We start from the raw sequence: 10657 nt of genomic DNA, 5'->3' as shown, positions 1-10657 counted from the left end.
TGCATATGTTTAGGTTTTATGTGAGGTGTTAATTTTTAATGAAAGATTTCATAATCTACTGCCTACGTATCTGTTCAAGCAAACAAATCCAACTTTTTATTCATGGTGTGCTTTTAGAGAACATGAATAAAATAGATTTGTGCAGTCCAAAGGCATGTGCTTAGTGGGGATAGGTTAACTGGAAACTCTAAATTGCTCATAGTTGTGAATGTGAGCACGAATGGTTGTCTGTGTCTATGTGCTAGCTCTGTGACAGACTGGCCACCTGTCCAGGGTGTACCCCGCCTCTTTCCCTAAGACAGCTGGGAAAGGCTCCAGGATAGGCGGAAGCAAATAGATGGATGGATGGACATCACAAAAATTACCAGAAATACAATGTGGATTTTAAAATGGTTTTATTGTGATTGTTCTTGTTTTAAAGCCAGCAATATTTAAGAAAAAAACTCCCTAATTTAAAATTTGTTTTGTGTGTGTGTGTGTGTGTGTGTGTGTGTGTGTGTGTGTGTGTGTGTGTGTGTGTGTGTGTGTGTGAACGTGCGCTTTTGTGTATCTGTGTCCAGAGGAACAAAACATGTCCTAACATCTGAAAAATACTAAATCAAGACTGAAAAGTGTGTTGTGTTGTGCTGTGCATTATGAGTGATGCATGTTGCAATAAAAGAATAACAAGATAATGAAGCAATCTCCAACCAGTGACAACAACAACGATCAATCATCTAGTCAACTAGTCACGCGCATCCCTAATTGTAAGCTATATGCCTGAACTTTATGTTATCTTATTAGTGGACTTACTTTATTATTTTGAGTATTTGCTCGATCTTGTTAAATAAAATCTGCAACTGAGAAAGAAATTAACCTCATCGCCATTTTCCTTAGTCTTGCCAATTAATAATCACAATTTTTGAATAACAATTTGGAGACAGAAAGGATGAGAACTGTGTGTGGATACACAGGAAGCAAGGGGACAGAGCACAGGAGAAGCTGTTTGAAGCCAGAGACTAAACTAGTTTTTACCTTGCCTGGCTGGTTCTGTCTTTTAACAATAATCTTTTTTTATTGGAAGAAGTATCATTTTATTCATTACATGTACAGTGGGGCAAAAAAGTATTTAGTCAGCCACCGATTGTGCAAGTTCCCCCACCTAAAATGATGACAGAGGTCAGTAATTTGCACCAGAGGTACACTTCAACTGTGAGAGACAGAATGTGAAAAAAAAAATCCATGAATCCACATGGTAGGATTTGTAAAGAATTTATTCGTAAATCAGGGTGGAAAATAAGTATTTGGTCAATAACAAAAATACAACAATACTTTGTAACACAACCTTTGTTGGCAATAACAGAGGTCAAACGTTTACTATAGGTCTTTACCAGGTTTGCACACACAGTAGCTGGTATTTTGGCCCATTCCTCCATGCAGATCTTCTCGAGAGCAGTGATGCTTTGGGGCTGTCGCCGAGCAACACTGACTTTCAACTCCCGCCACAGATTTTCTATGGGGTTGAGGTCTGGAGACTGGCTAGGCCACTCCAGGACTTTCAAATGCTTCTTACGGAGCCACTCCTTTGTTGCCCGGGCGGTGTGTTTTGGATCATTGTCATGTTGGAAGACCCAGCCTCGTTTCATCTTCAGAGTTCTCACTGATGGAAGGAGGTTTTGGCTCAAAATCTCACGATACATGGCCCCATTCATTCTGTCCTTAACACGGATCAGTCGTCCTGTCCCCTTGGCAGAAAAACAGCCCCATAGCATGATGTTTCCACCCCCATGCTTCACAGTAGGTATGGTGTTCTTGGGATGCAACTCAGTATTCTTCTTCCTCCAAACACGACGAGTTGAGTTTATACCAAAAAGTTCTACTTTGGTTTCATCTGACCACATGACATTCTCCCAATCCTCTGCTGTATCATCCATGTGCTCTCTGGCAAACTTCAGACGGGCCTGGACATGCACTGGCTTCAGCAGCGGAACACGTCTGGCACTGCGGGATTTGATTCCCTGCCGTTGTAGTGTGTTACTGATGGTGACCTTTGTTACTTTGGTCCCAGCTCTCTGCAGGTCATTCACCAGGTCCCCCCGTGTGGTTCTGGGATCTTTGCTCACCGTTCTCATGATCATTTTGACCCCACGGGATGAGATCTTGCGTGGAGCCCCAGATCGAGGGAGATTATCAGTGGTCTTGTATGTCTTCCATTTTCTGATGATTGCTCCCACAGTTGATTTTTTCACACCAAGCTGCTTGCCTATTGTAGATTCACTCTTCCCAGTCTGGTGCAGGTCTACAATACTTTTCCTGGTGTCCTTCGAAAGCTCTTTGGTCTTGGCCATGGCGGAGTTTGGAGTGTGACTGTTTGAGGCTGTGGACAGGTGTCTTTTATACAGATGATGAGTTCAAACAGGTGCCATTCATACAGGTAACGAGTGGGGGACAGAAAAGCTTCTTACAGAAGACGTTACAGGTCTGTGAGAGCAGAGATTTTCCTTGTTTGAGGTGACCAAATACTTATTTTCCACCCTAATTTACAAATAAATTATTTACAAATCCTACCATGTGGATTCATGGATTTTTTTTTTCACATTCTGTCTCTCACAGTTGAAGTGTACCTCTGGTGCAAATTACTGACCTCTGTCATCATTTTAAGTGGGGGAACTTGCACAATCGGTGGCTGACTAAATACTTTTTTGCCCCACTGTATGTGGAGTTTTAAATGGACACACATGCAGAAGTTTCAGTAAGCTGCAGCACCAGCAGAGGGAGGTGTTTTATTTCAAGCCAAAATGAAAATAATCACAAGAAAGTGTTTAAAAAAAAAAAAGACTAACATGTTTACATGTAAATGCATATTAGCCACCTAGAGTCGCTTAATTGTTTGTGTTATTGGAGCACCCTCCAGTGTACTTCATACTGTACCTTCCCCATTCACTAGAAACTTCTTTACTATACATACATTATCTTCCCTCTAATATCTGCATGCAGATGCTGCATGCGTATCTGGTGGACTGGGTGCATTTCTCATGGTCACTATAGAACTTATTTCCTTCTTACACCAAGGCAGTTTTTGTATTCATGAAGCTGTGCCCTGACCAATGGCTGAAACACGTACTCGTAAACCACCTGGGCAAAACATAGCTTTTCACAACACACGGCTAAGAACATGGACTTTTAGGAGAACTCAAGTTGTTTAATTCATTTAATGGTGATATTTGTAATGGGTCTGCTCCTGAATTTTAGTTTAATTGGTCTATACTAGACATATGCAAGGTCTTGTATGCCAACTAACAACTTGGGCTATTAACCTAGCACATACATTATTATACATGGTCACACATAGTGAAGAAATTCTCTCACATACTCATATATTCTTGTTACAACACATCTAGGGGTGGCCAGAACATAACACACAGGAAATCCATCCTCGTCAGACCCCAAGCAGCACGCCACACAACTGATAGCATTTGATAATGATTTATTTACAATAGAATGATTCCTGAGGTTATTTAACACAAAAAGAAGAACTGCCCATATGGAAAAGATATATATAAATCTTATAAAGTTTGTATCTGTCTTGTGTGAAACTTGTATGAAAAGCATATAAGAGTGAAAACAGATATAAGATCTCTTGAAAAATTATATAATGAAACTTGTATGTTTTGGATACTTACTAAAACAATGTATGAAAGTAATGAGAAAGTGGCCACTTTCATGAGTAATCACATATAAGTTTTTACTATTTCTTTTCTATATGGGTGATTACAACTCAGGGTGGACCTAATGCCAAAAAAAAAAAAGGGAGACTACTTCAGGATTGAACAAACTTACCTACTGAACAGAATTAAACCAAAAGACAAAAACTTACCTCCCTAAGTAAGAAAAACTGGAGAAAACTATAAAGAAACAAAAAGGCAATCTACCCCTACATACTCTAGCATAAAGCAACAGCAACGAGCAAGTAACAAAAGGGTCCACTAGTTAGGGTGCGCCGAGGATAAATCCACTGGTCTACATCCACCAATGACAGAAAGGCACCTGCACACTTAGATTTGCATTCAAGATTACGATGGCAGTCATAACATTCTTCATTCTTAATGTTGTATAGGAATGAATGCTGCCAATCTTTGCTATGCAAAATTGTTCAACATCACTGGCTATTGAGGTTCAACTGTGATTTTAATTATCATTAACTGGTTTCAAATCAATAGTGTATTTTATGAGACTCATTAAACTAATAACTTAGTCAAAAGATTAGAGTTCTCACTGATTTTAGTGATTTTAGTTCTTAGAATGCCCAAATTAATGGTTAATCAGTTAAGATCAGCTTAATTCCTTTATTGGTTTTCCTTCTTTTAAATCTAGAGCCCATTCTTAGCAACACTACTTTTTCTGGACCTGACAGACTATAGTGGTGATACAAAACCTCCCAGGTCTGCCTTAAATTAATCCCCTACTAGGCTTTTCTGGCTTAACTCAACGATGTAGCTGTACCATGAAGTGTGTTGATTCCTGTACACAAGAGTTGATATAAACAAGTGATACTAAACTGTATAAATATATAAATGAAAGGAAATTAGGAACAATACAAGGCTGGAGGGTGGGTGGGAAAGTCCACATAATGAGTTTTCTAATTTTTGATTTTGCTGATTTATTTGTTTTTTATTTATATATATTTTTTGCCTCACTTACTGTCTTACTCCTATCCTACCTATTCTTTTTTGTCGTAATTACCAATATTGTGATTATTTTTTGTGTTTGGTTTTCTGATGCTTGAAATCATCCTTGAATGGCATGGATACAAAAATATACACTTTTGTTTCTGCAGTGACAATAACTTATTATATTGTAATGAGTTGTAGATATTTACTTTGTGCCATGAGTATTCTGTAACAGCTTTTGTTATTAAAATAAAAACAAAAATAAATCTTGGGGAAAAAAGGTTAGAAAAACACAAATGCTGCTTGAATAACACACATTGCACTGTTAATACAAAGCTATGGGCTGACACCAAAATAAAAAAATGTATGTTAATCTTTTGAAAATTGTTGTCTTTAATACAATTTGAAAGCTGAAGTAGAAAAGTTATCCGGGTGAGATTCCTACATAAAAAAAGAAAAACATCTCCTGCCTTATCTATATGGCTTGAGTGGGTAATGGCCATATAGTCTTATCTTTTGTTTTGTTTTTTTTCCAGTTCAGTATTTTTTCATATGCTTCAGTGTGGCTGTAGAGTGCTGTACGCCAGTTCTGTTTTCGTTGTAGGTGTTTCATCTGGCTCCTCAGGGATGGTGGAGTACAAGTGGTATACAGAAGACTAGAAATAAAATAGAGCAAAAAGGTTTTTGCATCTGTATCTTCTCTGTTGTAAATAATAATCTCTGTAGTCAGTTCAATACTGAGGATGCACTTGTTTCACTTACATTCTCAGTTCGAGACTCTTTTCTGTTTAGATGATCAGACCCTGCAACAGAACCAGAAGACAGATCCAGAGTTACATTTCTTTCACTTTGTATGTCTATACATGAAAATGTAATGTGTATGAAATAGGAAAAGGTCTGAGGAGTGTTCTATGAAGCAAGGTTATTGACTGAGCAAGGTCATTTGAATCTAAACTCGGAGATTTTAGTGTCACAAAAGTGGATCTCTTTTTACCACCTACATTGCTATGGTAACCTTTGCTAAACACATTACCTGGTCCAGACCAGTCTTTCTTTGAAATTTTGATTTAAAATTGGCTGGAAGTGACATGTTTTCACTAATTTCACCAACATAACTGTGGTTATGTTATGCTAACATAGCTGTGTCGCTAGATATCATGTAGCACATCATTATATACCAGCTAGCCCAACTTCAGTTACCCTACAAAAGTCACTGATTGTAAGTGTCACAGAAATGGCTTGTGTATAAAGAAGTTTAATAGATGGTTCCAGCAGTTAAAATGTTCTTGCTTGTACGTTTCTGTGGTCAATATTGTAAGGGTGTGTTTATCTTGTCACAAAGAACAAGTTTTGTTACACCGCTATTATCGCGAGGTTTGGGCGTGATAGTATAGGCTGTGAGCCCACGTTTAATAATCACGCTAAGGAGTTCAGCGAGCTATCTGAAAAGGCCGGGTTAGTCTACCAGCTGTACAAGATATTTGTCATTTGCCATAACTGTATTGTAATATTGTGAAAATTTGTAATGTATGGTGTTCTAATTATTTTATGTTTTAATTTAGAATGCACAAGTAGGGATGGGTATTGATAAGATTTTCACGATTCCGATTCCATTTTCGATTCTGTTTAACGATTCGATTCTTTATCGATTCTCTTATCGATTCTTTTTAAAAAAGGAGAACACTAAGGTCGATTAGCTTAGAACTTTGTTTTATATTTTCTCTTTGAACAAGATAGAAATTTAGGAGTAACATGGCCTTACAAACCCAGCAGTGAGATCTTAAGAGATCCAACCTATGGCTCTTCAATGTGGTGTCACAGGGACCCCGGGGGAAAAAAAATTGTAAATGTAAAATAATAAAATAAATATTCTTCTGTAGCAATAACAAAGTATAACATAAATTATTCTGCAGCAATTACACAAGAATATCCAGTAATGTCCCTGCCTACAATTAAACACATTCACTTACCGAAAATCGGGGGCATCTGCTGTGGCAAATGGGTGCAAGCCTTTGACCACAAACTTAGTCACTGCTCGGTAACATTAGTCTATCCTGGCTTGAAAGGAGACGCTACCGGTAGACTGCAGCGAGAACTGCCAGCGAGCGCCAGCCAGACTCTGTCTCTCTCATCATGGTCACCTAAACGCACAGTAATGGCAGATAAGGCAGATCGCGCTAACATAATATGCACTGTTAGTTGATTATTTACCTGCCGCATTAACGGGAGAGGACGTGCAAACGTTACCACTGCTGCTGGGTTGAGATTCACGAGTCCGGAGCGGAATTAAAAACACGACATTCATTTAAGGTCATCGCGTGTTTTGTGAGCAAATGCTTTTGCATATTCGTAGTGTTTCCTCCCTTAAATGAAGTATCTACTTTGCAAGTATTGCAAGTTGCCCTGTTGTCATCCGTTCTTGTAAAGTATAACCAAACTTTCTAGCGTCTGAGCCGCCATGTTTCCTGCCAGGTAAATGACGCTCCGCAACGTGGTGACGTCATTCGGGGCGACTGGAATCGATAAGGGAATCGTTTGCAAAAATGGCAAACGATTCCTTGGAATTGAAACAGTGGGAACCAGTTCTCAACAAGAACCGGTTTTCGATACCCATCCCTATGCACAAGACTGTAAAGCTATTCTTCCAGGACCTCCGAAGTGGCAGGCGGCCACGAGGTAATTTTTGTTGTTAAAGCACAAGTGTTACTTTAGATAGACTGAAGCGCTTAAAGCCTTTGTGTTTTATGTTTGTAGTTTTCACGGCGTTCAATAAATGCAGCGAAGCGCCCGTCTTGAAGAAGCCGTGCCTGTGTTGTCATTTCGGAGTTACACTGATGTTTAGTTTTCTGTCTTCATTTATGTTGAAAGTGATAGCAGAGCTGTACCTTTTTAATTTTTTCAGAAATCTCTCTGTCAGAACATGGCATATCACATTTAGGCTAACTTCCTGCTAACTTCTAACTCTGTTAAATTTAATAAATTCTGTTTTCATGGATGCCTGGACATTAAACTTAATTGTTACTTCTGGTAAAGCAGAAACTCTGATCATTTTATCACAGATGAAAGAATTCAGACAGTTTTTAACTCTCAGTGTTTGTTTGACTTTGGGACCTGAAATGAACAGAGTTTTGGATCCAGATTACTCCGTGAGGCTCTGGACTACGGTAGCCGTAATGCTCCGACAATCCATCAAATGGTGCGGCTTTGTAGCTTACCAAAGTAGTACTAAAACATTTTTTGACAGATTTTTGAGCGCATACAATCGGTCCGTGGTCAGTAAGTACAACCAGAATTCATACATAAGGCGCACAGGATTATAAGGCGCACTGTTGATTTTTTTAGAAAATTAAAGGATTTTAAGTGCGCCTTATAGTGCAGAAAATACGGTAAATAGAACAAGATACAAAGCATTAAAACATATTAAAAACAAAACAGCCTTAATAAACGTAGAGTAGGTTGGACCTGGAAGCAGGGTTCATAAGTCATCAATCAAAGACCGTATATCCCATCTGCTTTAAATGTTTTAATGCAGTACAGTTGTTATTATTATTACTTGTCACATCCTGTTTATGACAGTTAAAATAAATAACATTCATGTAAGAAGTAAAATTGTCTTGTGTAAACTATATATGGTGTTAAATAGGCCTATACTACTGTACTTTAATGTTAGTCATGAGGGTGGTACTTTAAGAGCCATATATTTTATGAGGTAGAAAACTTTGGGAACAACTGGTGTATTTAGAAGCAAATGTCCCCTTGTGGGACAATTAAAGGATTATTCTATTCTATTTAAGCCCTCTGTTTCCCTCAGCAGGAGGGAAACAGAGGAAATACAGCAGCTCACCTTTAGGTGGGTCATCACCAGGGACTAAATTGGTCATATTGAAGGCTTCAGTATCATCTGGAGACATCTTATTTGATAAAAAGAGAGGAAATTGAGAAAAGAAGAAGTAAGAATGACTAGCAATTAAAAACGTGAATTATTATTAGATACAGGGAAATTTATTAAAAAACAAACAAAAACCTAACAAAATGTAAAAGAAAAAGAAAAGTACCCATCCTCCTCTGTCAGTTTTTCTTGTGCTTGAAAAATCACCTACAACAAAAGGCAAAACTCATAAAAAACTACCACAAGAGAAAAAGCCCCAACAACAACATTGGCTACAACACATAGTTGATGTGACAGTGATGTTACATCAGGGCAAAAAGATAAGCATTAATTGTCATGTGATTGTTGGTTAATAAATATGAAAGTAAAGTGATATCTCTGCTTTCGTCAAACATCTGTCATTAGCTTTTCATGAAGCCACAAAATGGCAGTGTTTTTATCTAATACCTGTTTGGATGGACGCAAACAGGTATGAGAAAAAACACTGCATTTCGTGACAGCAGCTGCCTGTTGACTCTGGAAGCAGAATTCTACTTGAAACTGGACCCACTGAAATCTATATGGGCATAGACATTCTCATGGGTGTGTTAACTGGAGCTTGTTAAGCTGAGAGGCCTGCAGTTTGCAACTGGTTGTTTTGTGTGCAGGACAAGCTAACGCTGACTCTGAACAAAGCTCTTGTGCGTTTTAATTCAGCTCTGATTTTTTTTTTTAATATACATAAATTTGTAATTTAGGCGTATTTTCTAACCTTATTAAACACTGTTTTTTTTTTGTAATTACTGAACAAACTCGACAAACATAATTTTAAAGAATCAATGTATCACTTTAGATTAGACTTGTAGTCAAGACCGCCTAATCCGAGACCAAGACATGACCAAGACCAGAGGGTATTGAGACCAAGACAAGACCAAGTCGAGACGAGCCCAAGACTGAGACAAAAAAAGTCTTTAAACTGTGTTTTTTCTGTCGCACAGCCCTCCTCACCGCTGTCTACTGTCTCACTCACTTACTGAGAGGACAGACGCACGCTCCACTTGACTGTCGCGTCTCTCACCCTCTCTATTTTTCGCATAATGATATTCAGTGTTGGAGAGTAACGGAATACATGTACCGCCGTTACGTATTTAAAATACAAAATATGAGTAACTGTATTCCGTTACAGTTACCGTTTAAAAAGGTGGTATTCAGAATACAGTTGCTTTGTTGAAATAAATGGATTACACTGGGGTACTTTCCTGTTTCATTTTGTCGCGGGTCAGGACTGTTTGGGTTTTGTTTGACAGCTACGTTCTGTTGTTCCAGGCGGCAGCGTTACGGTTGCCATGGTTACAGGGCGACGCTCTCTCTCTCTGCGACTTTGTGTTTCCTGGGTGAGAGAGCGCCTTTTCGTTGTTGTTGTTATGCTAAGCTAACAGGCAGAATGCTACAAGCATAGCTCTAAAGAATGTAGCATCATGGGCAGTGTAGTCCGTGTTGCAGGGAGAATGGACTGCCATACACGTTATGTGTCTGTGAGCGCGAGGAGGGAGAAAAAGGGGAGTGGAAACGTACGAGTTGTCATCGAGAAAAAACGGGAGCTGGAAGCATGTAAATATAATAATAAACACTGCAGCCAAGAAGAGTGCCTGACGAGCCCAGTTGTAAGTAAGCTATTAAGACTCGACTGTACACCGTGTTCGTGTTTTCCTCCGAAAACAATAAGTTCCGTTGGAGCAGCCTTTCAACGCCTCTCTCTGTCTCTCGCAAGAAAAGTTGACCCACACAACAAAGTAAAGCTATTTTTCGGCTACGAGCCGACAGGGACCCCGCCGTATTAGTCAGAGGTCCCTTTACTACAGTTCGGAGTCGCGGACCTTCAGTAATAGTAATAAATCACACAGCAATAGTACATTCACGTTGTTGTAAAAAGCATGATAATATATTAAGTAATCCAAAGTATTCAGAATACATTACTGTCATTGAGTAACGGAATACATTACAGAATACATTTTGGGGCATGTATTCTGTATTCTGTAATGGAATACATTTTAAAAGTAACCTTCCCAACACTGATGATATTATCCTATATCCTCGCATGTGATTGGCCACAATATGGAGGGATTGGAGCATAGCTGAG

At 38.8% G+C, this 10657-nt stretch overlaps 1 long non-coding RNA gene across 1 annotated transcript; it reads right to left on the bottom strand.

The window, feature by feature from the left end:
• Nucleotides 1-3737: 3737 nt before the first annotated feature.
• LOC308402802 lies at nucleotides 3738-9369 on the bottom strand. Its single transcript, XR_013972808.1, has 4 exons — nucleotides 8705-9369; nucleotides 8494-8560; nucleotides 5412-5452; nucleotides 3738-5305 (listed from the first exon to the last, which is right to left on the bottom strand). It is a non-coding gene; the product is annotated as an uncharacterized lncRNA (long non-coding RNA).
• Nucleotides 9370-10657: the final 1288 nt, after the last annotated feature.

Source organism: Rhamphochromis sp. 'chilingali', assembly GCF_963969265.1.
Source record: "Rhamphochromis sp. 'chilingali' genome assembly, chromosome: 9".
In the NCBI taxonomy this organism is placed as follows: domain Eukaryota; kingdom Metazoa; phylum Chordata; class Actinopteri; order Cichliformes; family Cichlidae; genus Rhamphochromis; species Rhamphochromis sp. 'chilingali'.
The sequence above is the reverse complement of the archived record's forward strand: the minus strand, read 5'-3'. Positions and strand labels throughout refer to the sequence as shown.